The following is an 18,699-nucleotide window of genomic DNA, read 5'->3' on the forward strand; positions in this document are numbered from 1 at the left end:
TTGTTCATATATATCTTCCCTCTTTCTTTGTCCAGATATATTAGTGCTGAGAACATGGGGGATGATTAGGCATTTGATGAATATGGATCATGTGTAGATAGTCAATTTGGAGAAATGGGAGTACCTCATAAGGTAATAATTTAAATATTTCACAGAAGTTTACTGTCTTGAAAAAGATACTGTGTGAGGTAGGTGCTGAGAATTATGAAACTATATTACTCAGAAAAAGTGTTCTGAATTTTTTGGCTGTAATAATAATTTAACAATGGCTGACTGTTTATATTGCTTCTTTGATACATATTGACTCATTTAATCCTCATGACACTCAATGAGGTCATGTATGGATACTATCCCTATTTTATACAGGAGGCCCAGACAAAGTGGTTTGTCCATAATTGCACATAACTCTATGTGGTCATGCTTCTTACCCAGTCAGTTTGGCTCTAAAGTCTATACATAACCCCCATCCTAATCACTGTAATCTACTCAAAGAGAAAGCAGCTCAAGTGAAGCAAGCCATAGAAAGTGTATGATATGGGGTATTAGTAAAAGGCATCTCTCAGTAATGAATGCTGGCTTTGAAGTATTTGGGGCTGGAGCTGGTAAGTGGGTACCTTCAAGGACCATGGTGGCCACACCTCATTCATCCCTCTGTCTCATCCCATCCACATGGTCTTATGTCTATTATATCTCACTGTATCTGCCTTATGTGCCTGCTTTTTCTCTGTGGTCCATAGAGATTAAAAAAATGGCCCCCTCCAACCAAACTCTACACTGGAACTCAAGAATTCCTCACTATCTTAAGTTTTGCTTCTGGGCTCATCCCTGATCCAGTCATCTTCTGAAAAGAAGAAGATATGAACGTTGGGGAGGATGTAGTTCTTAGAGAGTGTGCTAATAATAGGAAGACAACAAAAAACTTACTTTAGGAAAGTAAAGTAAAGTAAGTTCAAGCTTTTCAGGGCAGCAATCTTTCCATAAGACCCTACTGCCTGAGTGCTGTGGGCAGTGGTATTACTTTTTCTCAAGCAGTCCCATTACTGTACCTCAGAACTCTTTCTTTTTTTTTTTTTTTTTTTATTTTTTTTTTCTCAGAACTCTTTCTATAGGAGGATTATACATGCCTACCCTATTGAACTCAGGGTCATGTGATGTGCTTTGGCCAATGAGATGTCAGTAAGAGTGCCATGTGTCACTTCTGAGCAGAAGCTTTAAGAGCCAACCTGTGCTTCTCCATGCCTCTCCTTCCTCTACTATAATGCTTGATTGGTAAAGTCCCAGACAGAAGTAGTAAATATGCAATGGAGCAGAACTGTGTGTACCCACGATGGACAGGTAGGCTTGAGGAAGAAATGAACTTTTGCTCTTTTAAGCCACTGAGATTTTAGAGTAGTTTGCTTTTACAATTGATCCTAACTGAAATGAATATGTCACAGCTTAAATCATAAATATCATATAAACAGCAGGCACAAATGGGGAAAAATATACTCTTACCTGATAACCCCACTGAAGTGGAGCTTTTAGTGACCACATAGTCTAATCGTACCACATTGGATTATCTAGTTGGTACCTACTCCCAAGGCCCAGTTCTTAGGCAAAATGATGAAAATTGTTGTTTGCTTTGTATTACTCCTCCTTTCCCAAACTCTCTGCTCCCTTTGCACAGGGACCTCTACCATTTGAGAGGACATATCCAGATTGCCTTGGCCTCCTGATCTCACCTTGCCTGGCTTCCAGAATGCTATCTCGTGTTCACCTCTCCATCTTTCCCCTCTTATATACTATCTTCTCTCAGGCTCAGATTCAAGATACTAGAAGTGTATTAGTCAGGGTTCTCCAGAGAAACAGACCCAAAGATCAGATTATAAGAGCTGATTTATATGGTTATGGAAGCCTAGAAGTCACACTGTGTTATCGGCAAGCTGGAGAGCTGGGAAAGTGAGTGGTAAAATTCAATTCAAGGCCAAAGGCATGAGAATCAGGAATCTGATGTCCACTGGCAGGAAAACATGGATGTCCCAGCTCAAGAAGAGAGAGAATTCACCCTTACTTCACCGTTTTTTGTTCCATTTGGGTCCCCAGTGGATTAATTGATATCTAAGGTGTCAGTGGATCTACTTTATGAAGTGTACTGAATCAAATGCTAATCTCTATACCCTCACACATGCATCCAGGAATAATGTTTTACCAGCTACTTGGGGCTCCCTTGGCCTGGCCAAGTTGACACATAAAATTGACATTCACTATAAGGCTACTTATTCTTGACATTCATTCATATTCTATCATAGCATTGTCCATTAGAAATATAATATTTACCACATTATATAGTTAAGACTTTTATATTAAAAAAACCATGGGGGCACCTGGGTGGCTCAGCTGGTTGGGTGTCTGCCTTTGGCTTAGGTCATGATCCCAGGATCCTGGGATTGAGCCCTGCATTGGGGCAGGTCCCTTCTCAGTGGGGAGCCTGCTTCTCCCTCTCCTCCCTGCTCACTTGTGCTCTCTCTTGCTATCTCTGTTGCTATCTCTCTCTCTCTCTAATAAATTTTTTTAAAAAATCTCAAAAAATCACATTAAAAGAGTAAAAAGTTACAGGTGAAATGAATTTTGATAATATATTTTATTGAACCAAACATATAAAATATCATTTCAATATGTACTCATTTATGTATATAAATATAATTGAGTTTTTTTTCACATTTTTTCATAGTAAGTCTTCGAGATCTGGCGTATTTTTATACTTATAGTATATCTCAATTCAGACCAGCCACATTTTGTATACTTAATTGTGATGTATGCCCAGTGGCCACAGTGTTGGTCAGCACAACTCTTTAACATCCAGTCCACTCATAGGCAGTTAACCGGGTGCCATTCTTCTTACCCTTCCAGGTAATATAGGATTATTTTGTAGCAATCTCCAGGAGATAATGGATGTGATTCTGTTTTTTAACCAAAAGAGTGACTAATGGTGAAGACTTTCTGACAGGATTCCAGAGGAGAAGGATCTCTGTAGTAGCTATGTATCTATTGAACATCTGGTCCTGTCGATTTTAGATCTTTCTGAGAGGGTGGATCTTGCCCTCTACTCTTTTTAATCTAATACTATGACCTAGGCTTCTCTTGGTAAGTTAGAAACAGCTTGTTAGGCTTTCCTTTGATGTAGAATATATGGATTTCTAAACTTCGGATGTTGTTGGGGCTACAATTTTATAAAAATTCCAATTGATTCTTGGTCCTGTCTGTTCAGCCAGAACCTGGAAGGTGGAATGCTCCAGGGCCTCAGTGGAGGTAGTTTCATAGGGGTGGAGATATTATAAAACAAGTTTGCAGGGGAAGTATATGGAAGAGTTCTATTTCTACCCACTTTCCTCTTCCTAATTTCCATCTTTTTAGTTTGGAAGGTACGTTTTGTTACATTCTAGTAAAGTAAAAGGGGAGGCACGAATTAATCGTGCAATAACCAACCTTGAGAGGGGAAAAAAAATCCAGTGCAAAAAGTGAGACAATATCATGAAAAGCAAAACAAAGCAGTGCTGAAATAATTCTCTAATGACTTCTCCAAAGCAAATTTAAACCTTTATGCAAAGGAGTAATTTAAATGATTCATAGTAAAAGTCGAGCAAATTTATCCAATCATCAGTCAGTATGCCAAATGATGGTGTTAGAAGAATTGCACATCAACAGGGAAAATCAAGTTATTTCACATAGCAACTGGGTTGTTATCCAAATCAAATAAGCAAAATGAGAAAAAGTTATGTCCTCCATGGCCATAAATCAACAATAGTGGGCTCTACTGCATTTTTAATTGGCAGCATCTTTCCCTTCATACATCCAAATATGTATTCAGGAAGTATCTCTTTAGCTGCCTGGGCATTTTTATAACGCTTATTATCATTATAAAACTGTAGAATCAAGGGAGGTAAAAGTGGGATCACATGAGACAAAAGCTTTGGTGAGGATTGTAAATTACATGCTTTAATGTCATTAAGCCATTACAAAATTCAATTTCTATGTGATTTTAAAGGCAGTTTTTAAAGTCAACTACCTACCAATTAATGCAAAAATAAATGGAGCTGTTATGAGAGTTAGTCTTTAGCTTTGAAGAAGGTTTGTTTCAAATGTCAAGGATTTGTCCTAATGAATACTGGAATCCGTGAATGATTCCCAGCAGCAAAGGAAATTTCCGAATATGAGAAAAATCACATGGTCTCCTTTCTTAAAAGCAGTTGTGTGTGATAGAGTTAGAAGCACTTAATCTTTTCAATATTTGCTTTCAAAATTGGATGAAATCCATACCACTGATAAAACAATCTTTCTCTGGGAGCATTGGTTAGTGCCCAGCAGAGACCCAGGTACTTCCTTACAGGAGAAAGCTAAGACCCTGACAACCCAGAGGATGTAGTATAGAGTATGGGTTCACACTGCTGCCTGAGACATGGAGCTGTGGCAGTGGCCCGTCCGCTACCCACGTGCCTAGGTGGCCAGAGAAGGCCTTCTGTTTTGGCAGGAGGTAAAACTGTTAAGTTCCTTTATTCAGCTGACTCCTCAACCTGAGCTTACACATACCAGCTATTAAGTCTCTGACCTAAGGATTCCGTCTTAGCAGCTGCCTTAGTGTAAAGTAAAAAAGGAAGTAATCCTGATTTGAAAATATAACACATTCCAAATGAGCAGAAAATGAAATGAGATATTTTTCCTGCAGTGTGCACAAATGCAGACCCTTAGTGGGATGGAGAGAGTTAGAGAAGGTGGGTGTATAGAAGTCCGCAGGAGAAGTGATGGGGCTACGCAGAGAGCCTTTCAGCCTGAGGGGTGTCCACTGCACAGTAGAAGTGAGTGTGGCACTGCAGTAAGTTTTTAGAGATCTCAGAATTCCAGATGTTTATGTGAAATTGCCCAATTTTTAAGTGTTGGCAACAAATTCATATTAAAAAAACCAAACAAAATGAAATAAAAGAACTCCTTTGCGTGTGTCAAACAAGACTAGCCGGTGAGGCAGGTGCAACTAGCTAGCCTTCAAATTGCAATCTCTGTTTTACTACTTTGAAAAATCCCTGTATTTAAATAGAAAGAAAAGCTCCGTGATCACAATTTTCTTTTTGAGAAGAGTTTATTGTCTTAAAGTAGGCCTTAATTACTCATCTGTTTTTATTTTACACAAGCCTTGTTCTGGGTCCATTTTACTTTGGATTGAGTATTTTCTGAGCTGTGAAATACTCTCAGAATCCTCAGTCACTTATGTTCTGCTCTGAATGTAGATTTTATCATAAAGCTATCTTAAATCCCTTTTCCCTTCAGCCATCTCCCACGTAGTTTTTAAAGCTCATCAATATAAATGTTTGTGTCTGTCTTATTTGTTTCTCATGTTTAGAAGGGGGAAAAGGAGATTGATTACAAGGATCATAAAAGTAATGATGCGTTTAATGAAAGCATGTATTTTATAGATAAAATAAACTTTAAAAAATAACTTGAAGCTGACATCCAAATTAATGGAATGAAATGACCTTCAGAAAGCAATTTCTTTATACTCAGGTCATTTGAGCCCTTTTCCTGTTTTTATTCATTTATTTTTAATTTGATTTTTGCATTCTGGTTTTGACTTTATCCTACCCTCTGGATTCTCTATAAAACTTAATTTCTGATGAGACTTCTAAAATTCTAAGTTTTATCATAGTTACAATATTTTTTAACTGTATAAATGGCTTGTTGCTAAGGATAAATGCATCAGCATTTCCTTCATAAAAAATGTGTTTAACGTCCCCAAAAAAGGACAGGCAGTGTTCTGGGCACCAAATTTCCTGCTTTCATGTAGATTACATTTCAGTAGTGGGAAGCCAATAATAAGTAAATAGAATTGGTTTTAGTTAAATCTAGCCTGGAAAATGGAAACAAGGCTGGACTTTTGAATATGGGGAACTTAACTTTGGAAGATTTTTTGTATTGCTGCTGGAATAGCTGAGAAGCCAAACAGGATGTTGAGGAAACCCAAAGATCAGCAACAGTAAGAAGCTGTTACCATCCTGAGGCCTGGACGTGGAGGAAGTGGAGCTTCCACAGCTGGAAGGGGAGGCCCTCCAGGGGTGGCTGCTGTCTCATCTTGTGTTAGTGCTTTCATCGACCTGTCCTACTCTGGAGCCAAAGCATAAGAGAGCCCAAGACATATAGGAGGCTGTATGAGTATCTAGATGAGAGATGGTAGCTTCACTAGATATTTAGGATGTAGTTTGGGAACAGAATAATCAGGACTTAGAAATTTACTAGATGAGGAGTGCAAGGGAAAAAGTGGAGTCAAAATTGACTCCTAGGTTTGGGGCCCAACTCCTAGGTTTTGGGTAGATGGAGTTGCTGTTCACTGAGATGGAAGGGGTGGGTATGGGGCAGAAATCAAGAGTTCTATTTTAGACATGTTAAATTTGAGATCCTCCTTCAACATTCAAGTGAAGGTGTTAAGCAGGCAGTTGAAGATAGGAGTTTGGAGGTCATGTAAGAAGTCGGAGCCATCAACATATGAGGGCTGTTTATCCAGCCGTGGAACGGAGATTGATCACCTGAGGAGAAAAGAAGGCTGAAGAGCATACCCCAGAGTAATTCAGTCATTAAAAATCAGAGACAGAGGGGCTGGCAGAGGAGATTAAGAGGGGTGGGGAAGTGGGAGGTAAACACAGGGATAGTTTTGTTGTAGAAAGATGAAGTGTTCTAAGGAGGCTGGAGTATTCAACAATGTCATATGCCACTGAGAGCTCAGTTAAGATGTTAGAGAATTGATGATTGGAAATGGGCACGGAAGGACCTTTCTGATCGTTATGAAACCTGATTCTGTAGAGTAGTGACAAAGGAAGCCCAAGTGAAAGGAGGAGAAAAGGTGAAGAAACAGAAGTAGTGGTTTTGAACAGCTGTTGTGCAAGATTTTACTGTGAAAAAGATTGTTCTGGATTAGAGTGGCATTGTCATCTTAACTACTAACTGGAAGCCAAATTAAATAGGGAAACCTTGCAAAATTATAAAGCAAAATGATTTCCAACTTTGAATTCTATGTGCAAGCAAACTACCAATTACATATGAGGGTAGAATGAAGATTTCATACATGCCAGAACTCCAGGTGCTTTCGAGGCATCTGGTCTCAGAAAGCTATTAGAGGGGTGCCTGGGTGGCTCAGTGCTTGAGCGTCTGCCTTTGGCTCAGGTCCTAATCCTGGGGTCCTGGGATCGAGTCTCATATCAAGTTCCCTGCAGGGAGCCTGCTTCTCCCTCTACCTTATGTCTCTGCCTCTCTCTCTCTGTGTCTCTCATGAAAAAATAAATAAAATCTTAAAAAAAATAAAAAAAAGCTATTGGAGAATATTTTTCATCAAAATGAGGGCATAGACCCCAAAAGAATACATGAGATCCAGGGAACAGTGGAAAAAGCATAGGTGCACACAAAAGAACATCCTAAGACAGCTGGAGCAGGAAGATAGAGGAGTCCAGAAAGCAGAAAGACAATATTTGGGTAGGGGATGGGAGAGAAGAATAGAAACGACATGCAATCTAATATGAGAGACCAAATTAACTATGCAATGAACCATATGGAAAATAAAATTCAGAGACACCTTCCTAGATAAATATTTGGGGAAGATTTTTTTTTTTTTTTTTTATTTGGGGAAGATTAGAGATAGAGACAGTGAAAACTAAGTAAATGAAAAAAAAAGATAATTTTGTGGTTAAGAAAAAAACAGAGTTGTATGAAAGAGGAAATAGAATCATAAGACATCTGTCTAATATTGTTCAGCAATGAACACTGATGACTGACTTTACAAAATGTTATGAAATAATTATGCTGGCATAATTTGGAGAGGAAAATGTGGTAGTGGGGTAAAGAGCTCAATCCTCATTAACCACAAAGAGAATTAATACATGTTGTGTAAACCAGGGCACAGGTTAGCATGATTATTAAGAAAGAGGGAGATCAGTAGTGTAAAGTGCCTGACGAATTGAAAGCTGCTGCCCTGTGGTGTGGGAGACCAGGGAGTGGGGCAGCCAGGGGTTTTGTTTTAAGCCTTTATCATTTGCATGTGTATTTTCTTTTGAATAAAATAATAATTCTTACTCCTCTCCTTAAATGTATTTAAAAATATCAGAGAGTAGCCTAAAGAGAGACAACTGATACTGAATATGGTTGACAATTCTCTTATGACACTTTATTTTTATCTCACTTAACCGTTTCTTGTGGATTTGTCTTCTTTTCTCTATGAGACCTGAGGTTCTCAAACTTCTGTTTTCCTGAATTGCCACTCACAACAGTGGAAAATAACTCTTTTTAGATCATTTATTACGGAAAGTCTTAATTTTATTTTTATCCCTGTGGCACCCAGTAGGCACTCATTTTTTTTGCTAAATTTAATTGAATAAATTTAATTGAATAATGAATGCTCTTTAATTGGTTTTAGAATCTAGAGTAAAAAAAATCCCTTTTAATTAGATGCTGTAATTTTCACTAAACAAGGAGATTGATGATATGTTTTGGACTCTTTAGCTCTTTCTTTCTTTGTCTTGTCTAAGACAAAGGCCATCTGAACATACTATTTCATTTCATAGGTGAATTGATTTAGTGGTCGGGGTGCATTTGGTAGCTAAACTTCCTGGGGCCCATGAAAGTTCACAGTGAGTTGTATGATGATTGTTTTATAGTGGAAGTAGATGATTGATAATGCCTGCCCTCAACTTCTCCAGGAAAAGGTAATATTTTTCATGCTTTGTATTGTCAGACTCTAGGGCTTTAATGACAAATTTGTTTGAGTGCCTGAGCAGATCTAATGCTCCTTCCTGAAGGCAGTTCGATGCTGCTGGCAGGTACATTCATAGCTGTTCATTAGGACAAGGATGTGTCAGTCTAAATAATATCCATATTGTCTGGGCAGTCTGTGGGCAGATCCTCGCCATTTGGTAAAGAGTTGCACCCTTTGGAATTGCATATTTATTCATTTGCTATATAAACATTTGTGTGTTTTTTTATGTGCTTGACATTGTGCTAGGTGCTGGGGTAATGGAGTAGGAAGCCAAGTGTGCTCATATCAAGTAAAGAAAATAAACTGTGTATGAGAAGCACTATAATAGAAGCATCACAAAGAATGCTTGAAGAACATAATTTCTATTCCAAAAAACTGAATCTCTTATAATAGAATTTCAGGTTTCACGTACCTCCTAACAAGGTGGGAAAGATATTTTGGGTAAGGAAGCCTTCAAATCACACCTCCATTTCTGTTGCTTATTTTTTGTTTTGTTTTTAATTCTTTATTTAAATTCAATGTAGTTAACATATACTGTATTATTAGTTTCAGGCGTAGACTGTAGTGATTCTTCAGTTGCATATAACACCCAGTGCTCAATCACACCAGATGCCCTCCTTAATGCTTATCACCCAATTACCCCATCCCCCCACCCATCACCCCTCTAGTAACCCTCAGTTTGTTTCCTAGAGTTCAGGGTCTCTTATGGTTTGCTTCTTTCTGAATGGAATTTTCATCTTATTTTATTTTTCCTTTCATTCCCTTATGTTCATCTGTTTTGTTTCTTAAATTTCACATGTGAGTGAAATCATATGGTATTTGTCTTTCTCTGATTATTTCCCTTGGCAGAATACCCTATAGTTCCATCGACATCATTGCAAATAGCAAGATTTCATTCATTTTGATGGTTGAGTAATATTCCGTTGTATATAATATATATCATGTAATATATGTGTATTGTGTAATATACAATATGTGATACCAGATATATATTATATATAATATATACCTATATCTCCCACATCTTCTTTATTCATCTGTTGATGGACATCTGGGCCTTTTCCATATTTTGGCTGTTATGAACTAAAAATTCCTGTGACAAATTTATTCAGATTTCAGATTCCTATTTAGCAGGACAGTATCTGGTCCATAGTAGGTGTCCACTAAATTTTTGTTGAAGGAGTGAGTGAATTAACTAGTTAATATTGAGCATACTGTGTGCCAGAGTTTGTGCTAGATGCTTCATTCCTTTGATAACAAACTTGTATGTTGTAGAAGTTATTAATAAAATAAAGCTCTGAAAATATTTCTGCTTTTTAAAACTTTTTTGCAAAAAAAGCCATAATTGTTTCCTTATGGTCAATTCACAGGCACAACTACATACCCTCTTTCATCATTTCCCTTCTCCCCCCCTCACCACACATTTGCACCTGTATGTGCACACATGTGTACACACACACACCGCTTTCCTTACTTGACCTTATTTCCTTTTGGGGAAATACATGGAGTATAAGTAATAAAAGGATTAGAGGGATTTAACTTGTACATTGCTATCTTTAATTTTGCTCTGTTCATTGTGATAAGGGATTGGTCTAGGAACAACTTTTCAGCCTTTTAAAGCACATAACTTCAGTAAGTAACACTGAAACACATAAATAGTTCTGAAACTGATACTAATTTGCTCTTTTTAATATGAAAGAAATGCTGTTATTGGCCATGAGCATTGCTATTATTGCTCTTATTTCAACAATAAAAATGGCATCATACATGCCGTTAGGTTGTAATTCTCAACCAATACTTAATTGTTTTACCCTGCCTATCTCATAAGTAGAAACAGGGTGATCATGAAATATGTAGAGTCATTAAGTACAGCAATATCCAATAGTATTCCAAATTAAACTCAACCAATTAAATCTTTTTGCCCTTCATATTCAAGTCTACCGAGCATAGAAGCTGGGTTTTCATGTACATAGATACATAGAAGCTTTATAGTATTCATCCTTCCTGTCTGAACCTCTCTCCCTTGAATAGTTTTCTTTCAATTTTGTTTATTCAAATTTAGTTGCCTCAGTTCTAAAATATTCTTAAGTGCCTTTAGTTGAGCAGATGGTTCCCTAAATACAAGACTAGTAAATTTCACTGTACCTGTGAAACAATAAATCTGCCGTAAGTCAGGCATGGTGGCACATTTGAGATTGGAAAAATGTTGGATCCTGAGGTGCTTTTCTGAAGCAACTTGGTTTTCACACGAGGCAGACACTTTTCATCTTTTGAAAGTACATGATGGTCCTAGCATACCTTAATAAACCTCTAGGGAATTCACAGGGGCTGTTTTACAATGCAAAGCTGAAAAACAAAAACACAGAGGATTTTAAAGCATCTTTCTTCACGATCTGTAAGATGGATAGTTTTAAAGAACCACAAATATATATTAGTAATCTTTCCAGAATTTTAAGATTTGGGATTTGGAGGTAGCCTCAAATACTTTGGTCTTTATCCTCAATTGCATTATGTGACAAGCTCAAAAATGCAAGCAATATTATTTGTCTTGAAAAATACTGCCCTATATGTTGGGAGTGCAGAGGGTAGGAGAGGATTTCGGACAAAAGGGTAGCCCTTTCCTACCGGGGATTGATTTTGAAATTTGAAGTTCACAAATGAAAGCGTGTACCACAAAAGCTACTTACGGTTTCAAAATATTAGCAATTTTCAGGGTTAAATAAACCAATAAGGAAAACCTTCAAGAAAATTTATCTTTGTCCAATCTGTCCCCCAGGAAAATCAAGATAACTGCTTTTCCTTTATTTTATTGGGTTCAAGCAACCATGTGAAAAGCTATGTAATCACCAAGTAAATATTGACCGTATAATTATAGAGTAAATATTATTTTGTGACACTATAAGTAGCAGATAGTTATTTCTGCCTCCTGAACTACTCTCTTCTGGTCATTTCCTAACATTGAAAATTAAATGATAATTATGTTTCTAATGTCTTTCAATACTCTTGAATTTTCTACCTGTTAGTGGAGTTATGAAGATGAGAATGTTTTCTAAATCACTGCTATTTTATGTGTCAACCTAATGTGGTTGTCTATGTAACATTTTACAGGAATATCCAAAATAATACTCTTTATAGTGTTTTATAATTCTGAGAGGACTTTCACACATATCTTCTATAAGTAAGAATAAATAGATTATTCTTCCAGATTTAAAACCCCTAAAGTTCAGAAATATTACCAGAGTTGTTTGAGTTCATGCAGTGGAACCTGCTGAATGGGGGCTGATGCATTTTTCTGATTCTTTGGCCAGAGCTGTTTTTGCTTATTTATGTTCCCTCTGCAACAACCATTAACTACTGCGGGTCTGAGGCTGAGGATCTGCTACAGCCACAGCTACAGTGTAGCTACAGTGTAGTTTATGGGGCTGAAGGGAGAGGGCAGGGGAATTGGTAGGTTAGTGCCGAGCCTATTGCATAAACCCAGAGTTCAGGGCAAAGTATCTGGAATAGAATGGAATATTGTGTGTGAGAGATGCTTCATAGGATGGTTTATGTACATTTGTCATTCTGATTGGCCCATGTCAGTAGGATTATTAACTCTAAACGATCAACATCAGCCAAATAGGGGCTTACTTACCTCATGCCGTTAGAAGCCTGGAGGTCTAGAGTGCAAGGCAGTGTAGTACTTTAACAATGCAGTAAAGGGATCAAGGTCCTTCTCACTTCCAGTTACATCATCTTTTTTTTTTTTTTAAGATTTTATTTCTTTATTTATGAGAGACACAGAGAGGGAGAGAGAGAGAGAGGCAGAGACATAGGCAGAGGGAGAAGCAGGCTCCCTGCAGGGAGCCCGATGTGGGACTCGATCCTGGGACTCCAGGACCACGCCCTGGGCCAAAAGCAGGTGCTCAACCGCTGAGCCACCCAGGAGTCCCCCAGTTACACCATCTTTTGTGATGCTGGAGAAAGTTTGGTGCCGCAGTTTTTACTACTGAGACTCACCCCCTTCCAGCCATTGCTTATAATAAGTACAGTTCAGGGTGTAGAAGATTTTGCTTTTTTTCACACATGCAGGACTTGGCATCATGGGACTCCCGATGGAGTTAGATTGCAGGCGTCAGGCGGGAAGCCCCTCCTTCAACCAAGTGGTAATTCCTTCCATTTATATTTACAGACTGGTGGCCTTACTCTGGTTCACCCTCCCTTTCAGGACGTGGCTGAAAATAGGAAGGAGTCAGCCAATGCCAACCTGATGGAGAATTTCCTCCATCTCTTCTAACACCATCTTGGCTGCTGCCTGCTGTGAATTCTGCATCCAGCAGGTGACTAGTGTGACCAAATGTCTCACCAGCGCATTTTAAAGGCCAGCAGCTTCCCAGTTCTCAGTGAGCCAATTTCATAATTCTCACTTTCACTCACCAGATTCTGTGTTATTCAGAATTGAGATGACTGAATGACATACACGTGACCAGTGCGCTACAAGGAACCAGGCTCACATGCAGGTAAAAAGGACAATAAGGCAAAAGAGACCACACTGCTGTCATTTTATCTGTCAGAACCGAGTTCCTCTAGGGCTTCTAAGAAAGTGAAGGTGAGAAGATGAAAGGAGGTGAGAATGGAAGCTGGATACCTAGTGCCTGTCCCAGACATCTAGAATCTGAATCTCTTTCTCAAATTTCCAGTGTTCCTTGTGGCTCAGACGTGGGACGTGAGCGCCACCAATCAGATCCATTCACATAAGACATGAGGCTGAACATCAGTGACATAAAGAGATGAGGATCCTGCAGATCCTTTCCGGTAAGAGTGATGGTGACAGGCGTGGAACTAAGAGAGTGATTTGTGCCCATTTCCCAGATACATCAGACAGAAGCAGCAGTTTGTGCAAGCAGGGTCCAGGCCCAGCACTCTTGGAGTCTGTGACATGAGCTATTGCCATGTGCCTTGAGAGGGTGGTGGTTGCATCCCGCTAGGGTAGGTGCAGTAGCACAGTTTGGGGCATTGTTTCTGGCTCTCTGGTCTCATTCTCCGGCATTCTGAGCATTCTGTGAGTTAGCCAACATCACTCAATGAACTTTGATTCTGCTTAAATGAATCAGAGTTGATTCAGCTGTTTGCAATTTAGCACTCTGGGAAACAGACTAGTATGGCTTGACGGCTGCTAGAATTTTAGGGGACCAAGGACAGAGAGGAGTAAAACATGACTCTTCTCCTAAGACTGGGTTACTAAAAACAAATAAAAAAACTAAAAAAAAAAAAAAAAAAAACCCACCCCCACATGATTAAATTAAGTTAGAGTAGTGAGTAACATGGGGCAGAAGTGTTGAGCTAAGCATGACATGTGTGGGACATCCCACTGAAAAAAATCTAGCAGGTTGATGATGATAAGTGTCAAAAGCTTGTGAGAGAAGACAGAGCTAAGTATATGAGCGATCGGAGCTAGACCAGATCCCCAAAATTGGGGCTGGGTTAGAAGGTTGGTGAGAACAACAAGGTAGACTTAGGTTTAAATGACCTCTACTTTGATTTTTTTTATTGAAAAGCAAATAAACAAAGGCTATATGAGATAGGACAGAGGGAAATGAGTAGGTTTGAATCAGATGCCTCCTTATTTCCTTTTGGAGATGAGTCCCAAATTCAGTGGTCAGTGGTGTCCTCATAGAAAGCAAAATCTTCTGGGTCAGAGAGGGCCATACCAGTGGACATAGTTTTTATGCTGTTAGACCAGTAGAAATCACATGCCAGGGTCTACCCACCACCATACAAAGCAATCCTGGCCATGCCACAGTGATATACTTTCATGTCCTGTTTCTTACTGCATCTTTGGGCCTACGGCAGGCCTGGCTCAGGTCCACTGGAGCAGTCTAAGCATTTTGTTCAGCTGAAATAAACAGATAGTCTGACACTAGAAGATAAGGCTGTGGTAATCAGCTTAGGACCTTGTTGAGGCATTAAACATCGATTAATTATGAAGAGCACAAGGGCCAGAGCAAAGAGCATCTCTATTAAGCTGGCAGGGTCTGTGAGTCTTGGACAGCAAAAAAGAGATAGTTGCAGTGACCTTAGGCCTTAATTGTTGGGGATCGTAGTTTTTCAGTGATTCACTAGTGGCGTATCTAACAGCGTTGCTAGAATTTGCTGAGATAAATACTGCATTTAAATATAATGCCAGGTATAAAATATGTAAGAGGGCAGCTAAGAGCACATTCTGAGTTGTCCAGTTGGGAGATGGGGTCAGCGTATGTATGGCAACATTTTGGGGTGAAACGTCTAGAGTCAGTAGCATAAAGCTGCTGCTTACATGTAATATTTGTATGCTTTCTGGAGATGATATTGGTTTTTAGGATAATTGCTTGTATCTTTCAGATCAGAAGAGTAAGTTTGAATCGGGTTTTACATTTTGATAGTGGGTATGGAAAAGCTTGGCTAGCTATCTACAGTCTATCTACAGTCGATCCAGACTGTACTTTGCAGACTCCCTTGCAGTGGGTGTGGCCATGTGTACAAGTATATGGGCCATTTCCTGTCCCAACCCAGGGAACCTCTTGGGCATGTACCTCTGTACTTGTGGAGGGAGCCTGGCCCATAAATCACTACAAGGAGGAATGCTGCTTGCTGGCCAAGAACATCTGTATTGGGTAGTGGGTAGAAATAAATTCTTTTTTTTTTAAGATTTTAAAAAAAATTTATTCATGAGAAAGAGAGAGAAAAAGAGAGAAGGAGAGAGAGAGAGAGAGAGAGGCAGAGACACAGGCAGAGGGAGAAGCTCCCATGCAGGGAGCCCAATGTGGGACTTGATCCCAGGTCTCCAGGATCACACCCTGGGCTGAGGTGGGGGCTAAACCACTGGGCCACCCAGGGATCCCCTAGAAATAAATTCTTATGTTGAGCTGTGGAGACGTTTGAGTTTATGTGTAAGCCTAACCAATGCAAACTGTTAGAAAAATATCAACAATTTCAGGCTTTGTTTGTGTTTACCTTGACTCTGTGAAGTCCAGTCCATGTTTAGTAAATCACAGAGCTCTAGTGACACATCCAATTAATCACCACAAGTTCTTCTTGTCAGAACTATTTACATTCTCCTCTGTTGGACTCCATTTCTCTGTAAAGTCTTATATTCTACATCTTCAGATCCATTGGTTACTTGGGTTTAATTTTGGAATGGAAGAGAAAAATATGGACTAGTCATTTAATTGGGAGAGTTAATCACGCATGTAATGCTTTTAACTACAAGTTTATTCAGGGGATATACATAGAGCAAAAGGATAAAGTCCAGTGGCTAGGCTGAGGCAGAGGTTATCAGCACTACCTTTCCACCTAGCTGTCATCACATCATACAGATCTGCCCTAAAATATATCTGGTAGTACATGTTTTGCAAATACTTCTTGAAAATATGACTTTGAACTCTGGGCTTCCCAAACTCAGTTGTAGAGAACTAGCGGTAGAAGTTCATCTATTCTGCTAAACAAAGTGCTGACTTTGTTTTCCTGTAAACTTTTCCTGTAAAGAGCCAGATAGTCAATATTTTAGAGCCAGTCTGTGTTGCAACTATGGAACTCTGCTCAACTCTTGTAAAAAGCCACAGACAATAGGTCAACAAATGGGCGTGGCTGTGTTCTAGAAATTTTTCTTTCTGAAAATAGGTGGTGGGCCTTCATTTATGAACAGCTGTACTATATGTCCAAATCTTATATCTTGATTAAACCAAACCATTAAGGAGATTGTACCAGAAGGCATGTCTTTGGTCCCTTTGGAATCAGGTTCACTGAACCTGATATTTTTTGCTTTGATAGTATATACTCAGCTTGACCTAAGGGACATTGTAAGAAGCAGTTGTCTGGTCTGGATATCATATTTCTTGTCCTTGGTTATAGGGAGTTTACCACAGGATGCAGAACCCTCTTTAGAGTGCTCTGCAGGAGAAAAGAAGTGACTTCCCTGAGGCCCCGAAAATTCCTACCTATGGACAAAGTACATTTTAGTCAAACATGATTATCTTTTTGCTTTGGTAGCAAATAACCTAAAAAAGATGCAGTCTTCCATCAACCATATATGCCACCTATGTACCAATGCCACCCTTACCTTTATCTTGAGTATCTACCACCTGCAATGATATAGGTGTTGAGGTATGGTGGAGGACAAAGTAGCTGTGGCCTCTACCCTCATAGAGCACATGTTCTTTCTAACTTTATTTTCCTTTCCCTCTGTTTAAACAACATACTTATTTTAAAAAATCCTACCGGATTTTACATGTTTTTATGAGCTGCCTGACATCCTTATTTGGAGTGAGGTCAGATATATAAAGATAAACAGACAGATGTCAGAGAATGGGATTTGCAGAGATTGATTGCCCAGTTCCCTAGCATCTATCATATCTCTGTGCTAGCCCTTCTGTAATCTGTGAGTCTGAGTCTTAAAGCTTTATAATCCACATAAAGAATAGTTAGTTTATGGCACAACTCTTCCATCATTAAGGAGTTAACTGTTGCATTTGTTCTGAAGAAATTGTTAAATCATATAAGATCCTCATGACACTTGCTCAATAGGCCCAGTCTTTGGTTCTGAGCTCAGTAATTGTATGCTGAATTCTTGTGTGCTGAATTTTGCTATAAGAGCCAGGATATTAATGCTTACATGGAATGTTTATCACAGTAAATAAAGAGAGGAGGCTATTGACAAGGCAGTTCCAGACTTTGTCGATTTGGATTAAGGTTTCTGAATTTGGAATCCCTAAAACTCTGAAGAGGCTATAAATGGCCCCATCTATATTATATGCATAATTTTATACTGTAATGTATATGGAAATTATTTTCTGGAGAGAGTGTCCATGGTTTCGATTGGCATTCTCAAGGACATCAGGTTAAGATGGCCTAAAGGGTTTACATCAGCACTTTTCAAATGATCTATGCCGAAGTGCCAGTTTCTTTTTTTTTCTTTTTTCAAGAATGTGTAACCTAAGTAGATCACCATAAAAAATATGATAAAAATAAATTACTAGAAAAATTAAGTGCTGGATGCTGCAACAGTGTCAAAGTGCTATATAAGTTTCTAAATGCCTGCCTTTAGTTTCTGTAACTGGCAATTATTGAATATATAAATTGAAGAAGGGATTCAAGGATTAAACTGAGAGTTCCAGCTTTGGCAGCTGGAGAGATAGTGATGAAAAGGTACGGTACAGAAAAGAAGCAAGTTAGGGTAGCAGAATAATGAGTTTAGTTGGGATCTACTAGGTCCAAAGTATCTGCATGACACTCACGTGGCTATTTCCACAGTTCCAGTAATTTTTGCAATGTATTAGAAACTCAGGCTATCGATATACTTACCTGAAGTCATCAGTATTGATTGAAACAGATGATATTACTTAATACAGTGATGCATTAAGAAAGGATGTAAAGTGAGGAGAAAAGATTAAGGGTGGTACCCACGGAATACCAATATTTCAGGAATTGGCAGAAAATTACCTGGAAATGAAATGGAGAAGTTCAGAGATGTAGGAGGACAATGTTTGGAATACTGCAGAAAATAAAAAATAGAGTTTCCAGAAAAGAAATGTAAGATTCGGGATCCCAGGGTGGCTCGGTGGTTTGGCGCCCGCCTTTGGCCCAGGGTGCAATCCTGGAGTCCCGGGATCGAGTCCCACGTCGGGCTCCCGGCATGAAGCCTGCTTCTCCCTCTGCCTGTGTCTTCTGCCTCTCCCTCTCTCTCTCTCTCTCGCTCTCTCTTTGTCTATCATTAAAAAAAATGTAAGATTCTACATAGAGGTCTGGTAAGATATCCAAGAAGAAGCCATTGGATTTAGATATTGTTACATCGATTGATAGCAGTTGTTGAGAAGTGTCAGGGTAAGGGAAAAACTGAATACAGAAATTTGAGGAGTGAGAGGTGAGCAAATGGGGTTGGGGTAAAGAAAGCAAAACACTTTTCCAGAAAGTCGAATGGT

At 39.0% G+C, this 18,699-nt stretch overlaps 1 long non-coding RNA gene across 17 annotated transcripts in view; it reads left to right on the forward strand.

Annotated features, from left to right (window-relative positions):
• The window catches only part of LOC144317066 (uncharacterized), a 571,155-nt gene that overhangs the window by 121,157 nt on the left and 431,299 nt on the right, over nt 1-18,699 (forward strand). For 13 of the 17 annotated variants that reach the window (XR_013382942.1, XR_013382935.1, XR_013382937.1 and 10 more), the window contains one exon: nt 13,444-13,558. The exons of 3 other annotated variants lie outside the window; for them this stretch is intronic. This is a non-coding gene — a long non-coding RNA (uncharacterized LOC144317066). Of the gene's footprint in view, nt 1-12,971; nt 13,084-13,183; nt 13,353-13,443; nt 13,559-18,699 lie in introns of all 17 variants that reach the window. One more of the 17 variants, XR_013382936.1, reaches the window with a different exon arrangement.

Source organism: Canis aureus, chromosome 7 (assembly GCF_053574225.1).
Source record: "Canis aureus isolate CA01 chromosome 7, VMU_Caureus_v.1.0, whole genome shotgun sequence".
Lineage (NCBI taxonomy): Eukaryota > Metazoa > Chordata > Mammalia > Carnivora > Canidae > Canis > Canis aureus.